A 12,776-nucleotide genomic window follows, 5' to 3' on the forward strand; every position below is an offset into this window, starting at 1 on the left:
AAGTTTTAAATTCAAATGAAATTTTGTGACCCGAGTTAGTATATTGAAAGTGTAAAGTTCAGGTAATGCCTCGAGCCCTGTCCCACTGTTGGATACGGGTTAGGGGTGTTACATGAGTTTTGGATATTCTTGAATTTTTATGGCGGATTATTAAGCTTGGTTGATAAATAGGACTATTTTGTAAAGTAAATTTTGGTAATTTTAATGTTTAAGGACTTTAAAATGTTAAAGTGATAAAATTTTGAGGACTTGATGTGAAATAACAATAAATATGGGCTGTAATAGGGTCCTAAATAATTTGGCTAAGCTTGAATTTGGTTGAAAATGGGTAAATTGCATGATTTGGACTTAGGGACTAAATTGCATAAAAGTGAAATCTTAGGGGGCAATTTTATAAAAATATCAAAAAGAACTTAATTGCATAAAATGGTTTAATTTTTCTGTTGATTTAGTTGTTTGAATTAGATTATTATATATAGATCAAGAAATGGATCAATCGATAGACAAACCGGGAAAATGAAAAATTGTTGATTAGTCCTCGATAATTGATTCAATTTCTATTTTATAAATTATTAAATATTTAAGTATGTTGTATTTAAATTTCTTGCATAGTAAATATTAAATTATGGAATTGAATCAAATTCAAATGAAATTATAATTGAGGGTCATGATTGAAATTGAAGAAAAGATATAGTTGAACTCGTGTGACAAATAAATGCTTAAATAATTATATGATATGTTAGTTAATATTTATGCTACTGAAAGAATTAAATTGATTGATATATGGTAATTAGTAAATTGAACTAAATTGCATTATTAGCTAAATCAATGTTATGTTTGATAAATAATAAATATATAGATGTGTGCTCGTAATGGTATAATATGAGGAAAATTAATTGAAATGAACATGGTTTATGACCCGAATGAACCTCGTGAATACTTAGGATACAAATGACATGTCATTAGGGGTTATTACAGTTTCGAATGCCAGTTATGGATGTCTTACCAATGGCTAAGGTCTTGCATTTGTTGCGAATTCTCCACAGCTTATGTAAGCAGCATCGTGTAGCCTAACATCCTGACCCACAATTTGTATGAGCAGGCCCATTTTACAGCTCGTGTAAGCATTTACAAATATGGCTCGTGAGAGCAATTATAATTACAATAATAGGCACACTTTTTGTGAGCATGGTTCCCGCGTATCCGACGTTATTTCATCTGGTTCATCAGGTGTTAAATGAATAAAATGAAACAGAATATACGAAATAGTTATATGGTATTAAACAATGAATGAAGAAATTTATATGGATTATTGAAACAAAATGTGTTGTACAAAAAGATTAGGTGTTATATATGAAATGGTAAAATGAAACGTTAGATGAAATGATTATAGATATAGTTATACGACATGGTTATAAGGAATGATTACATGAAATTGTTATGTGAATTGGTGATGTGAAAATATATGTATGGATTAGGACATTGGATATAGATATTTGTAATGGAATGTGAGTGTCAAATGCATATATGATAGTTGGTTTATATGCCAAATGTGTTTTTCATGTATAAGTTTGATATCATGATAAAGTTATATGTTTTACATATGAACTCACTGACCTTGTGAGACTTATGATGTGTATAAGTAATTAACAAACTCATGATCATGATATTTAATTATCTTGTAAAATGTTAAAAATTTCATCATTTACGGTAAGCTAAAGTTTAAGTTTATTATGAACTTACTAAGTTTTACGTGAGCTTACTCGTGTCTTTGCCCTTTCCTTGTAGATACGTTCTGTGGAAGTCGGCAAATCGAATCAACTTAAGGAGATCACATTATCCAAAATCCTTTTGGTAGATTTTGATTTCAAACTCAGCTTATATGGCATGTAATAGGAAAATGTGATTATGTTATGTAGTAGGACCATTTGCTCATGGTTGATATGGTTCGTATGTATGGTTGTAATATGCATGTGGGTGCTTATAATATTGTGAAATGAATAGCTAATGTGGTATGAATTTGTGTATCAAATGGTAAGAAGTTAACTTATATGTAAGCTAGATGTGGTCAAATGTGATACTATGGAAGTCTAGTTAAGTTATTGAATTGCTAGTTGCTTGAGACGTGGGTGACTTGCATGATATTGAATAGTGTTTATGGTTGATTGATTTAGCATGATATGTTGGTTTTGAATGTGTTTGAGACTGGAAATCATGTGTCATGAGATGATATAGGTACCTATGAAATTGGATGGAAGTTAGGCTTGTTTCGAGACATTTTTGGTCACATACGGCCTGGGTCACAGGCAGTCACACGATCATGTGTCACACACAAGCATGTGCCTTGAGCGTGATTAGTGCAGGGTTCACACGAGTTGGCACATGGCCTACAATATGGCCGTGTGACCTAAATTAGTAAGTTACACGGGTGAGCACAAGGGCGTGTGGGTTAGTCACACGGCCTAGACACACGACCGTGTGACCCCTGAAGTAATATTTTCAGTTTTTCTCTAAAGTTTATGATTTGCTTTGAATTAGTCCCTAATTGTTCCTAAACTATTTTTAAGACCTCGTAGGCTCGATTTAAGGCCTGTAAATGTATGTTTTATTCCATTTTGAATTACATACGTATTTATACAATTAATTTGATAATTGAACGTTATTTGTTATAAAATGTCTGATTTGTATAGTAATAATCTATAACCCTATTCCGGTAACAGAAACAGGTTATTGGTGTTACATAACATGATAAACATATTAACCATAATCAAACCATGAACAACATTCATACTCATATGACATTTCTTTCTGATTCATTTTCATAACGTAGTTTTGCCCGGAGAACTATAAGAAATTAACCTCGAATACTCAGGATAGAGATGCTCACATGAGCTGTAAATATCTTTACTCACATGATTTGCAAATAGGGCCATTAACCTTTACTCAATGTTGCTCACACAAGCTGTGGAGAATCCATAACAAATGTTGGATCTCAATCATCGGTAAGGTATCCAACACCAGTACATAGTACCTGGTACTTTAGACCCTAATGACATGTCATTTGTATTCTAATCATTCACTAAGTTCACTAAGGCCTTAATTCTAGATTTGACCCTTTAACATTTTCATATGCATGTAATACAATAATTGGCATATACATCTCACTTGTATTTATCAATTAAACCTATCAATTAAACCTCAATTTATAAATTGGTCCTTCAATACCAAATTCATTAGTTTTAGTAATTCTTTCACAAATAACACACACATATAAACGCAATAAAATAATATCAAATATTAAACAAAATAAGTATTATATGAAATTACCTAATCAAAACAACAACAACAAACACGACACCAAGATTTATTCAATAGTTTTTCTTTTTTCGCGTTTATTGACCGGTTAATCCGTTTCTTGACCGGTTGATCCGTTTCTTGATTTATATAATAATTTGAATTTAATTATCAACTTCAAATACCTTGTAATGTCTAAACATATGCATATGACCCTTTAATAATAATTTACAACATTTCCCTAACCTTTTACCTTTTATTCAATTTAGTCCCTAAAATTGAAACTAGCATATCTTTTACATTTGAGCTTTGTTTTTATTCCATTTTCAATTTCATCCTTCAATAAATCTCAGGAATAGAATATTATAGAATTTTTATGTTAAATTCGATATTATTACATTTTAGTCCCTAAACTTAAAACTAACAAAAACTACTTTACAAAACAGTCATATTCCATAACAAAGCTTCAAACTTTACCAGTTAACATCCAAAAAGCTTAAAAAACAATGATGACTTTTGAAATCTTAAACATTTTTACAATTTAGTATCTAGGTTAGCTAGATTAAGCTACAACAATCTCAAAAATATAAAATTTATGAAAAATGAGTTTGGAATTAGCTTGCATGCAAGGCCGAAAGTTTAAGCATTAAAAAATGGCTTCCTCCTTCTCTTTTTCTTATTCCCAATGGTGAAGATGACTAAATGAAAGAGATGAATGATTTGTTTATGTTTTATTATATTTTAACTTTACTTTTAACTTAATTTTAACATTTAATTAATTAAAATCTAAGCACTAACCATCCATGCCATTAAATTATGGTCTAATTACTACTTAAACCCTTGTATATTAACTATTCAAGCCTTTTAACTAATAAAAATCAATGACTATTAAGTTTTACAATTTAGTCCTTGTACTCTAATTAATCCTTCAATCACCAAAATTATCGGACCAAGATTTAATATAAAACCATAATAAACTAGTAAATATTAATAATTAATATTTATTGACTCGATCATGAGAAAATGGGGTTTCGTAATTTCCATTTTTGATACCACTAAAATGATCTATTACTTTTTAACTTGTATAAGATTAAGATTGATAATTAATATTTTAATTAGGCATCAAATGCAAGATGTATTTTTATTTACAACGGAACTAAATATAAAAGAGTTTAAGCTCTTATTCATGTGGTGACATTTTTAAAGGGAAGAGGAGAATTCAAAATGTTTCTTGTTAGATTAAATTGAAGGTAATCAAGTTTATATTCAAATATTGAAATAGATAATATTATTGGAAATATTTAAATTTGGCATATATTTACTTCAAATTTTGATAAGCTTATTTGAAGCTTATTTGCTCTTCTAGAATGTTTGTTATTTGAGTATTTCACTATCTTGCTACTCAATATTATAATATTATTTTCTTATGTATTCTTTGGATAGTTATTTTAATTGTAAGGTTGGGTTTTGAAAGAGTGATTATAACAATTTTGAGATAATTTTGAAACTACAATTACTGTATCGGGTTAATTGTGAAGTAAAATAATTCTATGAATTAGGTTCCACAGAGATAGGATTTTTTTATTCCAAACAATTAGTTGTGTTGATCTTCTTTCTCGCAATACTACTTTGTTGTATTCCTTGTTATAACAACAAATGTAACATTTAACTGTAACAAAGGCAAATTGAGATAGTGGACTATTTTTTAGAAAATATTAAATAATCTCCTTTTGAAAATTTAAAGAACTAATGAAATAATTTAATTTATTATTTTAAAGAATCTATTTTTAAAAAATTTAAATAATATATTGATTTTAAGTGTTATGTTAAAGTGCCAGGACTATAATCATAGATTTTGAAAAGTTTTAAGCCCCATCATGATATTATTTGGGCTAAAGGCAACAGACGCCTTATGAGAGATAAGTTTTAACTTTTATGTATTCCAAAATTGGGATAATATCATAATGGCTTTTAAAATTTATTAAATCTAGGAATATGGTTCTTGCAGTTTAAAATAATTTCTAATATAGAATATTATTTTTAAAATAAAAAATAAAAACCTAGTTTTTAAATTATTAAATTAAATTAAGTTATTTTAGTTTTCTTTAAAAATTAAAAAGGAGACTATTTAGTATTTTCTAGACAATAGTATATTATCTTTTAAAATAACAATAAATATAAAATTACATATGAACTTTGATCAATTGTTTAATGCGATACATAATATTTAATTTGGTGTAATTACACATGTGATTTTGATTTTTATTTAAATGTACACATGAAAATTTAATTTTAATTTGATTCAGAATATTTTTAAAAATTTAAGAGTTGTATTAGTTGTATAGTCAATATTTTTTGTATTATTGAAAATATCAATTTCAAAATTAATTTGAATACTCCAAAATCGGGATAAAAGAAATCGGGTTGTGAAAATGGAAGTAGTCACACCTTGATTTATAAGGTTATCTTTAAGCGTTTATAAATCTAGTGTTTGAAATAGATACCGAATTTAGGGTCATAAATAATTAATTAAAATATTAAAATAATATAATAAGGTATTATTATATGAATTAATCTAAAACGAAACTTGATTACAAGGTTTAATTTGAAAATAGTATGTTTTAATCGAGTTATGACCTAATTGGAAAATGGGTAAAATGAATTAAACTATTAATAATGAGACACGACTATCAGTATTACTTATTATAAACTAAAATAGGGATGTGTAAAAACTATAAAGTTAAATAAGTTAATAAAAATATTAAGTAAATGCATAAGCTAATAAAGAATATGTAAGTTGAGCCTGAAAGAAATACATACAATTAAGTAACTGAAATAAGCAAGAAATAGCCTTAGGCCTAATGGTTAAGTATTAGCTTTTCTTTCTAGATAGCTTAGGTTTAAACCTTACCCATCTCATTTCTTTTCTTTTTAACTTTAATTTTCAAAAACCTAGGATAAAAAATATACTAAAATAAATATTATTTGGAGTAGAAATTTAACAAGAAATGGGTAGTATCCCAATAGTTAAGGCAAGCGTTATTACCACTTTAGACCCGAGTTTGAGCCACGTATCTCCCTTCCAGTTACTTTTAAATTAAGTTTGTAAATTGTCGCCCCTTGCTCCTAATTTGAGAAATTTGCATGTGCTAGGGTTTAATTCACCAAATTCTTTCCTAAATAGAATTCATATCTTGCCCTTCCTCAAAATCCCAATAGAATTAGAATTCCATCATCTTTTTCTCTCATTTTCCAAATTGGATTTTCATATTGTCTTTTTTCAAATCCTGCTCTCCATCTTTCTATTTATTCACTTTTTATTTTTCCTTTTCTTTACACTATATTTTCATCCTAAATTTTGATAATTACTTTGCTCTCCCGAATCAAATCGTTCCCCCGTTTGTTTATTTCTACCGGTACTTAGATTGTCGTCAAGTAGCTTCCAAAAAATCAGTAAGTGCATTCATCTCAATAATTAGATGTCAAACTTCCATAATATCATTATCTCGTGTTAATCTTTTGAGCCAATTAATCAATTTCTTCGAATCTTTCCAATCTTGATACCAATTGTTAATTGTGTGTGTTTGCTGTAGAAAGATTGGATTTAGGTGAACAAGATCAAAATTGATTGTGAGGAACGTCAATCGAACCGCGATGAAAGGTGTGTGTTTTTTCCCAAGCGAATCGGTGGTGATCATGTGTAAGATTAGGGCCATACGGGAGTGTGGACCACATGGCCCCCTACACGGCGATGTGCCCCCTATTTTACATTTTTGCTCAGAAATTTATGATATGTTCTGTTTAGCCCCTATATATACCCTGAATTATTTTTAGAGTTTTTAGTTGCTCAACTCAGTCCCTGATATTGTGCAATTTTGGAGTTTGTGATTGATTGAAGTGTTATGGCTATAACGTATATGAAGTGTATATTACATGCTACTGTCATTGTGAAACAAATAAATTATTAGTTCTAATATTGTCACCACCCTATTGAATACCTCTTAAAGCATGTTTACTGCTTGTGTTGAATACACGTTAAGCATATTAATTGCTAGTGATAAATCGAATACAATTTAAGGATGATTATTGCTAGCGTTGATTTATTCTATTACAAAACATGTCATACTGCATTGCATGGGGTGAAATGATATATACGGAGTAAGAGTGGTAGTTCAATAATCTGCAAATATATTGTGCACCCATAACAAATGATAGTAATAGTAAATATGCTGTTCGATCATGAACCAAGTAGCAATTTGTTTAATCTACAAACTTGTTGTGCACCTACAACAAGTGGCACTAATTGCAAATATGTGGTTCGATCATGAGCCAAGTGGCAGTTCATTTAATTTACAAATATGTTGTGCACCCAAAACAAGTGGCAATAATTGCAAATCAACGGTGGTTTGTTCACAACGCAGAGTGATAAGGCTGGATGAGTTCTGGGGAACTCATAGTGTAGTGTGTAGTGGTGGAGTAGGACTTTTTCTGATAAATTAGAATTGTATTGCCATTCATAAGCATATGCATATAAAATTGTGAGTTCTAAAATGTTATAGTGATGTGTTATTATCAAAACCGCTACTGTGAATTGTGAATTGTTAGACGAATGTGTTTATTCTAATGAATTGATATCTTATATGCTGTGTTTACTATTCCATATTGATTTTCTTGTGATTGAATGCACATTGAGCTTCATAACTCACTCCCTTTTTAATTTCCATGTTTTCAGATAACCCGCCAGGTTAGGATGTGAACACGGCGTTCAGAGGGGCTCGGTTCAGATTTATTTTTCTATATAAATATTTTATATTTATTAGTTGATTATATATTATTCAGAGATTGTATGGATTTATTTTTGAACTGTGGCATGAAACTTAGGTTTCGGTTTTATTTAGCATGCATTACATTTAACTTAATTTAAAATATGGTTTTTAATTGATTAAGCATGAAATACAAATTTTATTAAAACTAAGTTAAAAATTACTTTTCCACCGCTAGATTGTAATTAAAAATTTTGAGTAATAAATGTATGAAAAATTAACTAAGTTTTCTTAAAGAAGTCACCGTTACTTTGGAAAGTTAAACTAAAACGTTTTTTTTTTTTATAACTCGCGAGTTTTCTTGAAAATGGACAAAATTTTCTTCTAAAATAAATATATTTTTTAAATTGATTGTTTTATAAACTTCAATCGTACTATGTCATCTCGGTGGCCGATGTAATCTCCCGAATTCGAGTCTAACGTTTAGGTTGAGTTGGGGAGGTTACAAGGTATTTATAAGTTTCATTTTTGAAAATGATATATATTTTTAACAAGTAAATTGAACTTTTCATAATTTAAAATAATTTTATTTCAATAAATTTTTAAATTCTTATATTTTTTAATTTAAAAAATTAAAGTGCAAAAACCATATTGATGAATTTGATAAACTTCAAGGTATTATATGAAGTTAGTCCATTTATGATTATAAGAAACTTCATCCGACTTAGAAAAATGATAATAGGCTTGCACAATAATTCAATCAAATTATAATTTGGGCCGGGCTTTGGGTGAATTTTTCTTGAACCCAATTCATTTCTATATGTATAATTCATCTAACCAAAACCCAATCCCTAATAACCAAATCAAAATTAAAAACCTCAAAATTAAGTCTCCATTTGGATTCAACCCTATCTTTAATTTTGTGTTATATACCTATTATTTAACTCATATATGTCTATATACTGTTTTAGAATTACAAAAACATCCAAAAAGAAATCTTTAATAAACCTAAACATAAAGAATGACAGGTTTTGATGATTTTCTTCTATCCAATCATTATCATGTCCCTCAGTATCTACTGCAACAATTTGGAACTTTTCCTTTCATATGTCTCTATTCATTCAATTAGTTTATTCATGAAAAATACATTTAATTAAGTTTTCAACTCTTAAATTGTACCAATTAAAAATTTTTATCAATATTTTTTGTTTTTTATTGTTATAACTTTGACGTGGCGTTCCATGTTAGTGACCATTGCTAATATGATAGTGCCACATCACATTAGCAAAATAAAAATTTAATTTTTAAAACAATAAAAAAAACTAAAAGAAATATTTATTTATTTATTGGAAGGAACCTAGATTAATGGTTGTCCAGATTTATTTAATTTAAAATTTAAAATTTATAAAATAAAAAAATTAAAAAGTTTTTATATATTTATAAAAATTTCAAAATTTTCAAAAAATTAAAAATTAATAAAAACCACTTAAAAGGTAAGTCCAAAATAAATCTAGACATACAATTGTCTAGATTCATTTAAAATGATTTTCTAAATTATATAGTTTAAAATTTATTATTTTTAAAAATATAATATTTGTGTCAATGTTTTAATTTCATCAGTACCTTTTAGGCAATATAAAAATAAAAATTTAAAAAAATAAAAAACAAAACTTAATTTTACTAGTCATACGTGTTAAGTATTTTTTTTTTTAAAAAAGTGTGAATATATTCTATTACTTGAACCTTTTAGGCTACATGTAAGAAAATAATTGTTACACTTTTTACTCTCCACATATAATAAAATATTGGATCAATTAACAAATTGCAATCTAAACTACCTGACACTTATACTTTCTTTTTATTTGGAGTTGTATTTAAACTATTTCACTGTTATCTAAATCTCCTTAAATCTTAACACTATTAAACAATTATTGACCAATTATATTGTGTCACATCAGTACTTATATATTATTTTTAGATTATTTTTATTTTAAATTTATATTAATTAAAATAATTAAATTAATATCAATATAAAAACACATGAGGGCTAAGTGCTAACGTGACATGAGGGCTAAGAACTAACAATGTTAATTTCTGACCACATATGAGCCACTAAAATGGTGACATGTGTCACCTTTTTGTTAAAGTTTTTATTTCAAAAATAAAAATAAAAAGAAATTAAAATTAAAATTTGTTTTTATTTCTTTATTTTTTAAAACTCTGTTTTTCTTCTAAAAATCTTTATTTTCCTTTTTTTTCACTGCTATATTTTTTTCCTAATTCTGAATTTCCTCAACTACTCATTTGGTTGGTATCGGTTTGCTTTATTTATTACCCTTTTCCTAATTTTTTTTTCTAGAATCTTGTTATTGATATTCTTAATAGTCTTGATTTGATTTTTTATTTTTTATTTTACTTCTAAAATTAAATTAAATTCTACCTACCAATGCAAGAAATATGAATTAAAAAAAAAAGCATATTTGAAATGACTCGGGCACAAAAAGAACTTCACAATAAATCTTGGAAACAAATCTCAATCTCTTCATGATCTAATAAAAAAATTTTGCAGAACACAAATTCAAGAAAATTACAAGTACCAATCAAGCCATGTGAGTATTGGCAGCACACAAATCCCCCAAACAACTCCACTTCTAACATGAAATTGCCAAACTAATCGACCATCAACACCTTTCATTTTTACAGTTTCCTCACCCAGAAAACCCACCATTATTTCTACAAATTCCTCACCATCAGCACCTAGAAAACCCAGATTTATGTATAAAAAATTGAACATCAACTCCTCACCATAATTTCTACAAATTCTTCACCAGCAATAGTTTTTTTTTTTTTGTTATTGAAAAGTAACAACACTGTTAATTTTATAAAAGACAAACACAACCAACACAAAATGTCATGAACAATCGAACCAAGTATGAACTAGACCCAAGTAAAACAATGAAAATTTTTTATTTTGGGTGGAATAGTCTTGAGTGGAACCATACGGGGAAGAACGTTGATTTTTTGAAAACTAGTAATCAAGAGAAGAAAAATGTTTGATTTTTGAAAGCTTAGAAAAAGAAAAGGGGAAGAAAAAAAATATTTGAAAAAAAGAAGCTAAATTGAAGAACACACATGGAGTAGGAAGAAGAAAAGAGGCATAAAAGAGATTGATCGATGTTATGAAACATTTGTCTGCAATGGTCAATGGATTTAAATGACCGTTAATTTCGTTTCTGTTCTTTTATTTTTGTTTAAGTTGTAATGTTAAACGTTGCATTTAGAGCCTAGGAATGTTTAATGAAATGACACATTTTAGGTCCTAAGTTTGTTAGTGAAACAGTATGTTTTGGCAGCTGAATTAACAAACTGCCAAGCTGTAATTTGTCATTATTCCCTCCTTTTATCATGAATGGGGGTGACTTGTTAGTTATGGAAATTGGGAAAATTGTTTCTCTACTCTTCTCCCAAATCTCTTTCTCAATTCTCTTCTTCTTCTTCCTCTAGTCTTCTCTTTTATTTTCGCACGTACAAGGGAATCATAGCTCGTACATTCCTCATGGCCAACGACGAAGTGACTTTTACGCTATAGAAAGAAATGAATCAGCTTCAGTAGGAGTTTTCTCAACTTTGAGTGGACATAGTTACCAAATTGGATACTCAATTCAAGGAATTCCAAGAAGGGTTCAAGAGTGACATGTGTTTAGAGTTGCATTCTATCTTGGAGCAAATTTTGGCCAACCATAGACTACTTGTGTTATCGGCACGGTTCAAGATAAGGGTAAAGGCATTTTAGGGAGATCTCCTTCTAGATTTCCACCCATGGAGCCTCTGACAATGTCTCCACAGTCAAATCTCAGGCATGTTTTTCTCGTGTTAGCGCCATGGAGCCAAATGTCCTTGAATTGGCATCATTTATTTGCCTAAAGGCAGGGTGGGTTGCACTTGTTAACTTGGGAGGTCTATGAGAGAGGGTCAAAGGAAAGATTTGGATCTGACATTTTTCAAGATCCTATAGAAGAGTTGGTGTCCTTAAAGTAACAAGGAACCGTGGACCAATTTTGTAACACCCCCAACCCATATCCATTGCCAGAATAGGGTACGAGGCATTACCGGAGTTTACTAAACATTTTCAGATAATTTTGAGTCATTTATTATTCATATTTTGAAAATAACCATAACGTTTCTCTATTGGGCCCTCGAAGCCCAAAACATACATTAAAAACCAACCGGAATTGAATCGGGATAAAAAAAAAATCGCAAAATCTTAAATTATATTTTCATCTAAGTACTTACCATTTCAATGCTCCTTATAATTAAATATGTTACCATTCAATCAATTGCTTGGCACTTGTCTAAGCATCATACAACAACATTGTTAGTATACTTGCACATACTTCATATAAATTCAACAATGATATACCTATTTTCTCAACATATCACACTTAAGTTCAATAATAGTCTCAACTTACATAATTTCCTTATATCAACATATCAAAGATAATTATATATGTACATGTCACAAAATATATTATTCTCTTACTCTTTCTTCATAAGCATATATCATTCATTTCGTTATATCAATATTTCATGTATCATCATTTCCTTATATCTTATGTATATTTACTTTGGTAATAGTTCGTATTAAACTTAACATAAATTAAATTCCATGTATCTATACTTATTTCATTTATCTATCTTCTTAATTATTTCATACAACTA

The sequence above is a fragment of the Gossypium arboreum genome, chromosome 1 (genome assembly GCF_025698485.1).
Source record: "Gossypium arboreum isolate Shixiya-1 chromosome 1, ASM2569848v2, whole genome shotgun sequence".
NCBI lineage: Eukaryota > Viridiplantae > Streptophyta > Magnoliopsida > Malvales > Malvaceae > Gossypium > Gossypium arboreum.